The 13486-nt window shown below is 46.4% G+C and overlaps 1 long non-coding RNA gene across 1 annotated transcript in view; it reads left to right on the forward strand.

The window, feature by feature from the left end:
* Positions 1 to 13486, forward strand: part of LOC111848229 (uncharacterized) — a 31988-nt gene that overhangs the window by 673 nt on the left and 17829 nt on the right. The gene's annotated exons all lie outside the window — the stretch shown is intronic.

Here is a 13486-nt window from a genome sequence, read left to right on the forward strand (position 1 = left end):
AAAGGTCTCTTTCAGGAGCCGTCTCTAGAAGGATTCATGCTTGCTTAGTGACACGAGGTGGACAAGGGAACGGCCCTGTCAATCAGTCTCGGTGCCTTGAACACAACAGCGTAATATTTTAGACTAATCCAGCTGTTGGCAATGATGATGTGTGTAATTTATAACACTGTAGATATAGTAGGCGTGTGCCTGAAATTGTACTACTTCCCTGGACGTGCAGGGGGTGCAAAGTGAGAGTTTATATAGTAGTCTCTGCTGGCACAATGACAGCCAGCAGATGCCCGGTTATTTCTGACACAACCAGTGATAGATTCATATTCACTTCCGTGGGTGAGGATTGTTTTTTTGCGCTTTGTTGAGATCGATGCTGTTTTCAAATTGTCTGTGTGTAAGTGGTTTTGTTTCTTAGTTAAACTTTTGCTCATAAATGCCTGTTTTCAGAGCACTGGAAACTCTTCTGAGTCGAGTTCCTTATTGAGGTTTCCTTAATTTCTGTGCTTGAAAACCCTAAAATGAACACTCAACCCCCACCCCCCCGCCTCAATTTTATAATGTCATACATTTTCATAATGTCATACTTCATATGCATTGAAGCAGGAAGGGGAACAGGTAAAACTGTCAGTCACGCATTGAAAAGTCGTACGCCTGCATGTTTTACAGTTAAAGTATTAAGGCTTTGGTGGAGTTTATAAGAACACGGACACAGCCAAGAGCTCCATTTAGCAGTCCCAGAAAATCCCACTTTCATGTCTATCCCCGTGAGAGCTAAGAGGCCAAAGCTCGCTGGACATGTCGGAAATCCTCTCCGAAGCAGAGGTTTCGTCTGTCTCCTGAGCACTGCACTCTCAATGGGCCTAACTTGTGCGCCTGCATTGCTGATCGATTCACTCCTCAGACTCAGAAATATCTAGAGTATCTGTATTTTGATATATTTTTAAACACCTTCTAAAACACTACTGGCACCTGGCCTATTAAGACAATGGTACGTTGTGTTGGTAAATGTTTCCAAAACCCAAGAAGGGGACCCCAACACTAGCAGGGTGTTAATTTCCCAACACTTTTCACGTGTTTTTTTCAGCAGTTTCAGGTGACAGTGCCCCTTGTGGCCCCCAGGATATTACACCGCTGAAGTTTTACTGCGTGACAGGCGTGGGGGTTTGGCCCTCTCCTCAGGTGGTCCTGCGGGCTCTGTGGGGCACCCACCAGTGTCAGCCAGCATACCGAGGTCCGCCGCATCACACTCGGGTTTAGGTGGTGGGCTGACGGAGGAGGGGCTCGTCGGTGTGCTGCCCCCAAGCTGCTAATGAGTCGACAGGAGACCGGCCGCCTGTGAGAGAGCAGATTGGTGCAGCCTTTCACGGGATTAAACACTTCTTAAGAAGGTCATGTTCTAGCCTCAGTATTATCAGTGGTCTAGGACTAGTTAATTTTCCAAAGGAAAGTATTACTGCAGGCATTATTCTGTGTATTTGCAAGTAGCCCTGCAGTGAAAATACACGCACACCTTGTCATTTTTGCGACCTTCCCATTGACGTCTCTTTAATTGACATTGATATACGTATGTGCCAAAACACACGTGGATATTACTATAGATATTTCTGTATTCACTGGTGCCATCAACATAACCATCAGCTCAGGTATTACAATCAAACCTAATCATTATGTTATGTTATGCTAGTTGCCTCAAATTAGGGTTGTATATTTCAGTGCCTTGGTTGGATTCCCTTGTTTGACCCTAATTTGATCTTGAATCTCTTGGAATGTATAGCCTCACCCAGATTGTTAGAGTACTTGTCCACCTGGTATGTTTTGACATTGTTTAATTGGTGTTTAATGACAAAACCTGTTCGGATGTTGTGTAAAAACTTGAAACCCTGCTTTCCAGCCTATCTATAATGCAGCACTGTGGCTGCCGTTGAGGACATAATAGCCGGCATAAGTACGATATCGAAACGTTCGTCAGCTGTGTCTGGTTTCAGCTGGATCTCAATCACATTAATTGGATACCCTTGATATGGGGAGGTGGAGTCTCTATTTGGCTTATGTGTTTCTGAGAAGAGTATTAATGATTCACCAGAGTGGCTCTTTCAGGCTTTCATTCCCTCCATCCTCAAATAATGACCGGGTATTAACTGTAGTCACAGGGTAGGAGCCTCAGAGAGGTTGTCTGCCACTCAAACCCTTGGTCAAGCACCAAAAGGGGCCACAGAACTGGAGAGGCCGTATATTTGCTGTTGCGTCTAGGCTGTGGCCTATTTTTTTTCCTGATTCGGTGAATGTCTGTATTACCACCTGTTAGCAACTCATGCCAATAATAACAGGAAGGCCTTGAAATCAGTAGTGTCTCTTCTGTGTCCTGCTATCTCTCTCTTGATCAGTAAAAATGCATACATGTTTGAGTTTGTAGGTCTCGAGCTGCACACAGCTGCTTTTCATAGTGGAAGCAGAACTTGTCTGTCTTAATCTGATCTCTTTTTAAGACAAAGCTTGCATTCCTGTAACTCACATGCAAGTTTCATAGACATAAGGAACATATATGTATAATCTTTTTGTCGATCTGCTGGCTGACGCTACCGTGATTTCTCTGCTTGAGTGCATATTTGCTATCGCTGCAGCTTATACAGTGTAGGGGACTGATATCAGACTGGGAGATCTCTGTTGAATCACGAGGTGTATGGGTAGCCTTGGGATGGGACGTCAGCTGGAGATGAACGAGTCTCCCGGTGCCGGAAGCGTTCTGGTTAGATGTGCGGGCACCTGTCTCAGTGGTTGGCAGGTGTGATGTCTCAGATACCGACATCCTAACCTAATGTGTGCAGTCAGGCTGAAAGACTGTGGTGTGTCTGTATATCCTGGAGGCTTCTGAGTCCATGTCTCTGTGTGGTGCTACGTTTTGGTGGCGATATGCCCGACGCAACTCTATCGGCGGTTCTGAGATGTGATCGCTTCCTCTCAGGCTTGACTTAGTCAGCCTTACGTTTCATCACTTCTTAGTCTTTTGTATCCTGATCTAATGACGCCTCAGCTGTTGGGTAATTTCCCTGAGCAGCGGACACTGACGCATCACAGTGCATGTGCTGCCCATGGTTCTCTGGGAGAGGGTGTCACATGGTATGGGGTGTCTTGCATTTTCACCGGTTCCTAATTAAAGGTTTCTTTTTGTTATTTGATGGAAATGTTATTTTTGTCCCACCACAGAAGAGACATCCTGTGTTTGGAGATTTCAGTAGTTATATGTACGTTCTCTAATACAGTCTGGCAGTCAAGATAAGTCAAGTGGGCTTTCATGTCATACCATCTATATGCAGGTATACAGTGACCCAAAATAATGTTCTCCTGGGACCACGGTACATCACTTAACAGCAGTACTTTAAGTGCAAAACACAGGACAGCGCAAAAACGGGGGCAGGACACAAGGGTTTATAAATATAGTGCAAAGTGTATGTAAGTAAACGAGAAGTAGGGAGGGAGCAGCGTAATGGGGTGGGATAATTATAGTGACTAACAATAAACAGATAAATAACAACAATAAGATAAAGTGACCAGAGCCAGTTCAAGGATCAGCCTCAGTCAGCTGAGCCCAATGGGTCATTGCCACTTAAGCAGAACCAAAACTCACTCACCGTGTAGATTTGCTTGAGGCCAGACGCTAGCTGGACAGCTGCCGGTGGCCTGTAGCTACTCTGCTTCTTACAGGCTGCTTTGGTGTTTCAGCAGTCCGTTTGTATCGATTCTCACCGATGTAAACAATCTGATTAGCCGCTTTCTACTGGCTGTCACTTCAATCGCATTCAGAGCTCTGACGGAGGGGAAGGAGGTAGACAGGGATGTGGGCCGTGGGGGGAATGAGGCAGGGGTGCCCCATCTTCCCAGCAAGTGAGGAATTCAGCCCTGATTAGGGCTCCCCCCTCGGTGAATTGAACAAGACAGTTGAGCGGCTAGGCTATTAACTCCCTTAGAAAATTCTCCGTTCCCTCCAAGCCGGCCACGATATTGTGATGCGGATCGATAAGCAATCTCCGGGGTGTACGGAATGACTGCCTGATTCATTTGTCTTCCCATAACCCCCCCGCCCCCCCCACCCCACAATGGAGCACCCCAGCCCACTGACCGCCGGATGCTGATACACCACCCCCCCCCCCCCCGCCCCCATCTGTCTCCCTCCTCTCCCTCTCGCTCACCTGAGTCTGTCTTGTTTTTTTTTACCCTAGAGGGTGTAGGAATGCCTGCCTGCATCAATTCCATCACAGAAGCAGCTTTGCCAGACAGCTGTGTCTCAGTGTGATGGAGGTGCGGCGACAGGGTCGGGGGGGAGGTGCCCCATAAACAAGCACCATGCTGCAATTGAAATGATGCTTTATTGCTTTATTTGCCATTTGTAAAAGCACGAAAGCAGGTACAGGTACATTACAATCTTTGTGTTTTTTTTATTTATTTATTTATTTTTTTGCATATCCTGTCTAGCTCTTATTTTTTAAAACAGGCACAAATTGTGGTGAGTGCAAAGTTTGGGGACTGAGACCACAGTCATTCATCCATCCAGTGCCCTGACTGCATTTTTTGTGGGGGGGGTTAAAGACCTTGCTTGAAGGGCCCAACGGACATTTGGCTGTTCTGCCAAGCCTGAGATCTACTAGGGATTTTGGGCCCCATGAAAGCATATCATATTGAGCCCCTAACCCAGACTAATACAATTATGTTCCAAATATATTACGGCCACTGTCACTCAGGGGACTTTGGAATTGACCTAACCTGACCCCACCCTTACAGCTCCCCTGTTGTAAAACACAGGATTCGAACTGGCAAATATCCTATTACAGCATAGAGGCCTAACCCCACATACATACACTATAAGGGCAAAAGTATTGGGACACCTGGCCATTACACCTAGAGGAACATTGACACCCCATTGTAAATCCATAGGCATCGATATGGAGTTATTCCCCCTTTTCTTCTGAGAAGCCTTTCCACAATATTTGGGAGTGTGTCTGTGGGAATTTTTGCCCTTTCATCCAGAAGAGCATTTGTAAGGTCAGGCACTGATGTTGGAAGTGAAGGCCTGGCTCATAATCTCCGTTGTAGTTCATCCCAAAGGTGTTTGATGGGGTTGAGGTCAGGGCTCTTCCACACCATACTCACCCAACCATGTCTTTATGGACCTTGCTTTGTGCACTGGGGGACAGTCATGCTGGAACAGAAAAGGGTCTTCCCCAAACTGCTCCCACAAAGCTGGAAACATAGAATTGTCCAAAATGTCTCGGTGTGCTGAAGCATTAAGAGTTCCTTTCACTGGAATTAAGGGCCCAAGCCCAACCTCGGAAAACAACCCCATACCATTATCCCTCCTCCACCAAACTTTACAGGTGGCACAATGCAATCAGGTAGGTAACGTTCTCCGGGCATCTGCCAAACCCAGATGCGTCCATCAGACTGTCAGACAGAGATGCATGATTTTGTCATTCCACAGAACACATTTCCACTGCTCCAGAGTACAGTGGCAGTGTGCTTTACCCCACTCTGATGCTTGGCATTGAGCTTGGTGATGTGAGGCTTGCATGCAGATGCTCAGCCACAGAAGCCCTTTCCATGAGGCTCCCGGCGCACAGTTTCTGTGCTGGGGTTAGTGCCAGAGGAAGTCTGGAACTCTGCAGTTACCGAGTCAACAAAGCACTGGTGACTTTTACACACTATGCGCCTCAGCACTCAGCAGCCCTGCTCTGTTACTTTACATAGTCTGCCGTTTTGCAGCTGAGATTCTGTTGTTCCTAAATGCTTCCACTTTGCAATAATACCACTTACAATTTACCATAGAACATCTAGCAGGGATGAAATTTCACGAGCTGACTTATTGCAAAGGTGGCATCCTATGACAGCACCACAATCGAATCCACTGAGCTCTTCAGAACGACCCATTCTTTCACAATTGTTTGTAAAATTTAACTGCATGGCTAGGTGCTTGATTTCATACAGCTGTGGCAATGGGTCTGAATGAAACAGCTGAATTCAGTGATTACAAGGTGTGTCCCAATACTTTTGTCTATATAGTGTACATAGACTTTCCATTTGGTGGTTTATTTTTGAATGCACCGAGTGTTAAGAGGCTCTTTCGCAGGATAAGATAGTTTCAAAAACTATGGTTTTCCATTCGCATTTTCTTTTTTTACATTTACAAGCAGTGTTTACACTGATGTTAAACTTTAATGTGCTTCCTGAATGTTCACGTTTATTTAGCAGAAAGCAGGGTCAGCCAGTCCCTGCAGCTATTGGGGTTAAGGGCCTTGCTCCAGGGCTCAATGGTGTAACCACACCACCAACCACGGGATTTGAACCGGCGACCTTCTGATTATGGGCACAGCCCTAACCCACCGAGCCAAACCAAACCCCACCCCACCCCAGATGAGCGCATATCTGTTTTGGGTATTACTGGACCCTTTATTTATTTATTTATTTATTTAGCCACTTTCATTTCTTTTTAGATTTGTGAATGCAGGAGTCATTAAATGCATTTATTATTTTATTTTGTTGTCGTCTATGAAAATGTCTGTATATTTGTGTAATACAGTGAACCTGAGCAGTAGGTTACTATGACTGGGACACCCTGCATGTGGATTAAAGAGCTAATCACAGTTGGACCAGAGTTGAACGCAGACATTTTAAGCTGAGATTCTGTGGGGTGTGTTTGTTAATAAGTCGGCTTTGTGTCTATAGGGGAGCTTGCAAATGTTTGATCTCTATCTACATTGCAATCAGGCCTCCCTTTTCACGAGATGAACCCAGAAGTCCGGGACGGCAGACGAAACGTGCGCTGTAAATATTTGCGGGCACACGTCACCCACCAGTTAAAAAGAGCAGTCTGTGCGAGGGGGGGTGTGGGCCAGTCAAAACAGGAAATCTGTAGTAACTTCTTGTACCTTTTGATTGATGAAAGACAAGTGGCCCGTTTAGCGTGAATGTAGCCGAGGTTCCTTTCTCTGTTTTGGCACTTAGCAGCCACCGTCCAATGGAATAGCTGTGATCTCTAGCAGCAAATGAAATGAATTCCCTGTGAACCTCGAGCCAATCAGACCAGCTCTGCCCTGTTCTTAGTAACCGTGTTTGTCCGTCAGGTATGTCCCACTGCTTTAAGCTTTACACAGTGGTACGTATGCCTTGTATATAGATGTTCTCCTGCTGCCAGATGTGTTTCTCCAGCCTGTTAAGGCTTCTGTGAGCTGTGCATGTGGCCGTACAGACGATCTGTGAGGGAGATGCCTGATCGTGCTGATGTCCCTCAAGGTTTGCCTGAGCGTCCTCTGCAGCCTTCATGGAGCATTTCGATGGTAACATCACCACCTGTGGCTAAGGCAAGAATTGAACTGCTTCCCAGGTTTTGAGCACAGCAGGCTCATCCTCTTGCTTGGTGAATCGCACCGGTAGTGGTGATGTGAGCTGAAGCTGCTGTCCTATACCATTTGCATTTCGTGGCCATTACGGTTTAACAGGTGTGGTCAGCAGTGCTGTCTGTCTGTATCTGGGAGGCTCCCAGGCCAGCATCCCCTCTGCCTCATCCGTTAGCCCCTTGTTTGTGAGTGAAGGATTCCCAGATGTGTGTCACGTCACAGAATCTTTTAGCTGCTAATTTTCGGAGAAAATAAGTGCAAGACATAAGGCTTGGCAACTCTCCTGCTCCAGGCGAAGTACAGCTTAGTACATTTGTGGGAACTTAACCAGAGGTGGAAAGATTTGGTCCAGAAAGTACAAATCCAGTATAAGGTTCAGACTTATTTCAACCAACCAGTTGAGCACTCTGTCACTGTGACTCTTCACACTCAACTGGTTGGTTGAAATAAAACCTTGGTCTGGATTTGTACTTTCTGGACCGGAACTTTCCATCTCTCAATCTAACACTGAGTCGTTTGCTCAGTGGCTGAAGAATCCACAGTATGCCATATCATAATATTAAAATAGAAGCCAAATTTGAAATTAACATAGTAATCATACATGCCTGCAAACTCCTGCCAAAGGAAAGACCCAGGAGAGTGAGGGAGGGAGGTTTCTCTCCTCGTCTGACAGTGACAGTAATGTGTTGGTTTTTTGTCCCCCTGTATAAACATCAGTTCCTGTCATATCGCCTTCATGTCCCGTACACACGCCACCTGATCTCTGTACTTATGCAAAGCCAGGCGTGCCCTCACACGGGCTTCCAGTGAACCATCTGCGGAGTCTATAGCCTGAAGAAAGGCATAACCTGGGCAGCGTGATTATTATTATTTTTTTATCTCATCTTGCTCGTTCTAGCTTGTAGACCTGGAAGTTTGCATGTTGCCTGAAGATGAATAGACGTGACTGCTTTTTATTTTGTGTAAAACCCCCAGCATGCTGGGCACGTTCTATAATTAGCAGCGCCACCTTGTGTTACGGACTCAAGTTGCTCTACTGTCAGAAGAATTTGGAAGTTGTTTTGTAAGAGCGGTCAGGCTACTACCAGGTGTGATGCTGCACTCCAGCCTTCAGACTTTGTGGCGTTTGAGACCAAAAGAGTGCTCCTATTTGAAGGATTTTTTTGTGTGATTTGATGCAGCTTAATCATCAGCTTATTTAGATTTTTTTTTTATTTTAATATTCACTTTTGCGCTTAATTATATCTTGTATAACCTGTGGCATAAGATGTTTATAATCCTGTAATGCAACATAATGTGTTTAATAGATGTATATGCGGTATAGGTAATGTTATGGAATATGGGGTGATCAAAATGGGGATTTATTTACTGAACACTGAGGCTGTTGCCTGTTCATTTTCCTTTTCCAGGCCTCTACAAGCATTGTACTAGGGGGGGAGGGGGGTTGGATTCGCACTCTTTATTAGCTCACACCCCAGGAAGAAAACCCCTGTAACCCCTGGTAAAAATACTTTTAAAATGTTTTGTTCCTTTTGTCCATATAGTATAAATATATTTGGGAACTTGATAATTGAATTACCTGTTTCATCAGATCCATTGCCACAAGTATAAAATCAAGCAGCTAGCCATGCAGTCAGGTTTACAAAGATGTGTGAAAGAATGGGTCGTTCTGTAGAGCTCATTGAATTCAAGCACAGTACTATCATAAGATGCCACCTTTGCAGTAAGTCAGCTTGTGAAATTGTTTCCCTGCTAGATGTTCTATGGTAAATTGTAAGTGGTATTATTGCAAAATGGAAGCATTTAGGAACAACAGAATCTCAGCTGCAAAACGGCAGACTATGTAAAGTAACAGAGCAGGGCTGCTGAGTGCTGAGGCGCATAGTGTGTAAAAGTCACCAGTGCTTTGTTGACTCGGTAACTGCAGAGTTCCAGACTTCCTCTGGCACTAACCCCAGCACAGAAACTGTGCGCCGGGAGCTTCATGGAAAGGGCTTCTGTGGCTGAGCATCTGCATGCAAGCCTCACATCACCAAGCTCAATGCCAAGCGTCAGAGTGGGGTAAAGCACACTGCCACTGGACTCTGGAGCAGTGGAAATGTGTTCTGTGGAATGACAAAATCATGCTTCTCTGTCTGACAGTCTGATGGACACATCTGGGTTTGGCAGATGCCCAGAGAACGTTACCTACCTGATTGCATTGTGCCACCTGTAAAGTTTGGTGGAGGAGGGATAATGGTATGGGGTTGTTTTCCTGGGCTGGGCTGGGTTCCTTAGTTCCAGTCAAGGGAACTCTTAATGCTTCAGCACAGCAAGACATTTTGGACAATTCTATGTTTCCAGCTTTGTGGGAGCAGTTTGGGGAAGGCCCTTTTCTGTTCCAGCATGACTGTCCCCCAGTGCACAAAGCAAGGTCCATAAAGACACAGTTGGGTGAGTTTGGTATGGAAGAACTTGACTGGCCCACACAGAGCCCTGACCTCAACATCATCGCACACCTTTGGGATAAACTGGAGCAAGGCCTTCATTTCCAGCATCAGTGCCTGACCTCTCAAATGCTCTTCTGGATGCCTGGGCAAAAATTCCCAAGATTCACTCCAAAATCTTGTGGAAAGCCTTCCTTGAAGAGTAGCGGCTGTTATAACTGCAAAGTGGGACCAACTCCATATTGATGCCTATGGATTTAGAATGGGATGTAATAAAAGTTCCTCTAGGTATAATGGCCAGGTGTCCCAATACTTTTGCCGAAATAGTGTGTGTGTGTGTGTGTGTGTGTATAGTTATATAAAAATTATAATTAAACACAGAGACTGAGAATATGTGTTTTCTCAGAACGTTTAGTAAAATGCAGTGATAATTTCCATGCTTGCTCTTGTGTTTTGAAGCGAAACGGTATTAGGGGGCCATAAAGTGTCCATCCCCAGCATTGGTGAAAGCCTGTGTTTTTGTTGTGGATGGGATGTGCTGCATTAGCCTGGATTTATACAGCAGTTTCATGCTGATTGATTCTGAGATCAGAGCCAGGCGATCAGTAAGTCGCACACAATCGGACGGGGGCCACAGCGCTTGTGCTAATCGATGGGAATATTTTGTGATTTGCTGGCGCTCGATTTTGGCTGTAAATTAGGACCATAACGTGCCGGTTTGTTAGCAGTAAAACAAGAGGCAGCGACAGGGCAAACTATAAGAAATGAATTAAGGAGAGGGAGTGGACGTGCACATTGGCGCAGTAATGAGGCAGAATTACGCCCCCCCCCCCCCAGTCTGATCCTGCATCCCAGCCCAGAGCTGTCAGCGTATAATGAGCCGCCTCAAGTGCCGACGTCAGTCACGTCTGCTTCCGTGTGGAAGTTTATTTATTTAACGCCTGGGCGCCACGTCATGATTTACGGACGGCCTGGCATCCCTGCTCTGTTACGGCATCTGAGAAACCATGGCTGCCTGTGTAAATAACTTAAGATGCTTCCCTTTTTGAAAAGCTTACAGGTACATTTCTTTGTTTCTCATAGTCTTGTTAAGCTTATTTTCCCATTCTGTCGTGCCCTCTTTCTCACGCTCGTCAGTTTCTGTGCCTGTCGGGCTGGGTTTACGGCTTTCTGGGTCACGTGGAAGAAGAGGAGGTGGGGTTGTGATCGCATCTCATTGGCTGGGATATCTCTGTGTTTGGCCCCAATTGGGCGGCTAGGCTGATCAGTCTTAGCATCTCGTTCCTTGAGGTGCCATCGGGCAGCACCCATTCCATGGTCGCAGGAATTAGCTCAAGTACCATCTGCTGCGTCGCTGCAGGGCAGCGCTCTGTTTTACGCACCCCCACCCACTTAAATCAAGTGCCCACCCGAATGCACAATGTGACCACTTGGTGCGGGGTGCTTTGCTTGGTGACCCACGGCCATGAGGGAGGTCATCTCGGGATCGTCAGCTCAAGCCTTCTTTACCAGACAGCCTGCGAGCTCTTGATAGGGCCGGGATCAAATCACATTTCACGTCCCAAACCGAGTCGTCCTGGTTCAGCCCATATTTAATCTGCTGATGAGTCTGCATTTTCAACCCGGCCGAGTCGGTCTTGCTCCCCGACTGGATGAAAATTCCAGCTGTTTGGTCGGTACAGTGTAATATTGATTGTGTGTCATTTTCATTCAGCGCCTGTTTTCATTGGCTTTTCTTCATTTTTTTTTCCTGCAGATGATCTATAGCATAATTGAATTTTCAGGCTATTTGAAGTTTATGTTGGCAAATGTTAATAGAGTACAAAGCATGTTTACTATTTTAATTCAATTTCAGCAGTTTATTATAATCTGAGTGGGATGGGTGTCATGGTGGTTCAGTTAGTAGCACGGTTGCCTCTTGTTTACAGGGTCAGAGGTTCGAACCCCGTCCCCCTTTGCTTTGTGTGGGCCTTGCATTTTCTCCCCATGTGATGCAGGTCCAGACTTAACCCCGTTTGCTTCAGGGATGTTGGCTGGCTCTGCTCTCTGATCCTTACTTGTATGTCACTAGATAAAAGAATCTGCTAAAAAAATAAATGTCACTGGGTCTGCAGTTAGGCATGTGTGTGCCTCGTCATGGCATCCTGTCCAGAGAGCACCCAAGTCTTGTGCCTCATCAGGATAAACGTTTGGACGATGAATGGATGTAATCGGTGATTTTGTGCATTCTGTACATCTGATATGTAGCTTGTCATCCTGTCGCTGTCTGTCAGAGCTCCAGCTAGACACGGTTCCTGCTGGAGATCCCATGGGCTCTGTTTCCCATAATCATACCCCGTTCACATGTGCAGTGGCGGAAACGATAGCTAAACGGCCACAGAGCGACGGTGGAACATCCTGATAACTCGGGTAGAAAGCTCCGGGCCAGATGCGGTTCTGCAGGTCCAGAATCCGCCTGCTCTCCGAGTGTCCGCTACCCCGTAATCCAACATCTGAGGAGGTTGTTAAAACCCTGCCTTGCCCCGCAGCACCTGGGGGGCTTAATGTTGTCAGACAGTGGTCCTATTCCCCCGGGTCCTTTCCTGCCTCCCCCGTATGTTTTATCGAGCTGCTCTCATCCCACAGCTAAGAGTTCCACTGGTTCCACTGTAAGCTATGATCAAAATACATTTTTTGACCAGACAGCTGTTAGCAGGACGGCGGGGCTGTGCCTTTAGAGGGGCGTAAGAATCGGGGGGGATGGGGGGGCATGTACTTCAGCTTCTCCCACCCCACCCCTGCCCCGCCCCCATAAATAGACCTTTAGCTTTATATTATTAAGTATTAACTTGTGTCACTCCAAATATCAACCATCCTCTGCTGCTCTGCTCCACAAAGGTGAAACTCAAAGGTGGAAACTATGCTCATGTTGAAACTGAGGAAATCGAATTCAGAGTTTCATTGTCCACCCGTACGTGTAGTCATGGGTGGTGGGGGGGGGGGGGGGTATTGATGCCCTGATAGATTTCAGAGGGCCAGGCACTTTACAGGGGCCCTAACATACTACTGCCGGTGCCCTCTGCTTAGAAAAATGTACCCCCCCCCATGTTTAGTCACGGCCCACGGGGCCCAGAATTTCTTTGCAAAATGCCCTTTCCAAACGAGGCATAGTTGAACTATGGTATTTTGTTACAAAACCAGTCTAAGAGACCCAATTTTGGTTACAACTCATTTTTAATAAAATGTCCGGTTCTGGTGTTTTGCCTTTGCACAACAATACAATTATATCCTGTATATATTTTTTTCAGCTGTGTGTTGGGATCATGTTTGCATTGCCACTTTCAACTACCCCCTAACCAGGCCAGTTTATGCAGTGGTGATACCTTCCATAGATTAGGCCAGAACCATTTTCCTTCCCTTTGCTGAAGAAAACCTGTGAGGGCTGAAGGTAAATGTGCACCGAGGATCGTGGCGTGAAGCCCTGAGTGAGGGCTGCTGACACCCCCTATGGACACGTGCATTATTACAGGTGGCTGCCGCTCACTCTCCGCCATAACAGTCTTTGTTTGCTCAAAGCCCAGCCGCCGTGCTGCGTAAAAATGCATCAGCACATTTTCGCAGATTGGGCCGGACTTTGGCGGACCACTGTCAACGCGGCGGGGACATCGGTGTGCATTCCTCAAGCCGTTTACATCCAATTTG

Source organism: Paramormyrops kingsleyae, chromosome 13, assembly GCF_048594095.1.
Source record: "Paramormyrops kingsleyae isolate MSU_618 chromosome 13, PKINGS_0.4, whole genome shotgun sequence".
Lineage (NCBI taxonomy): Eukaryota > Metazoa > Chordata > Actinopteri > Osteoglossiformes > Mormyridae > Paramormyrops > Paramormyrops kingsleyae.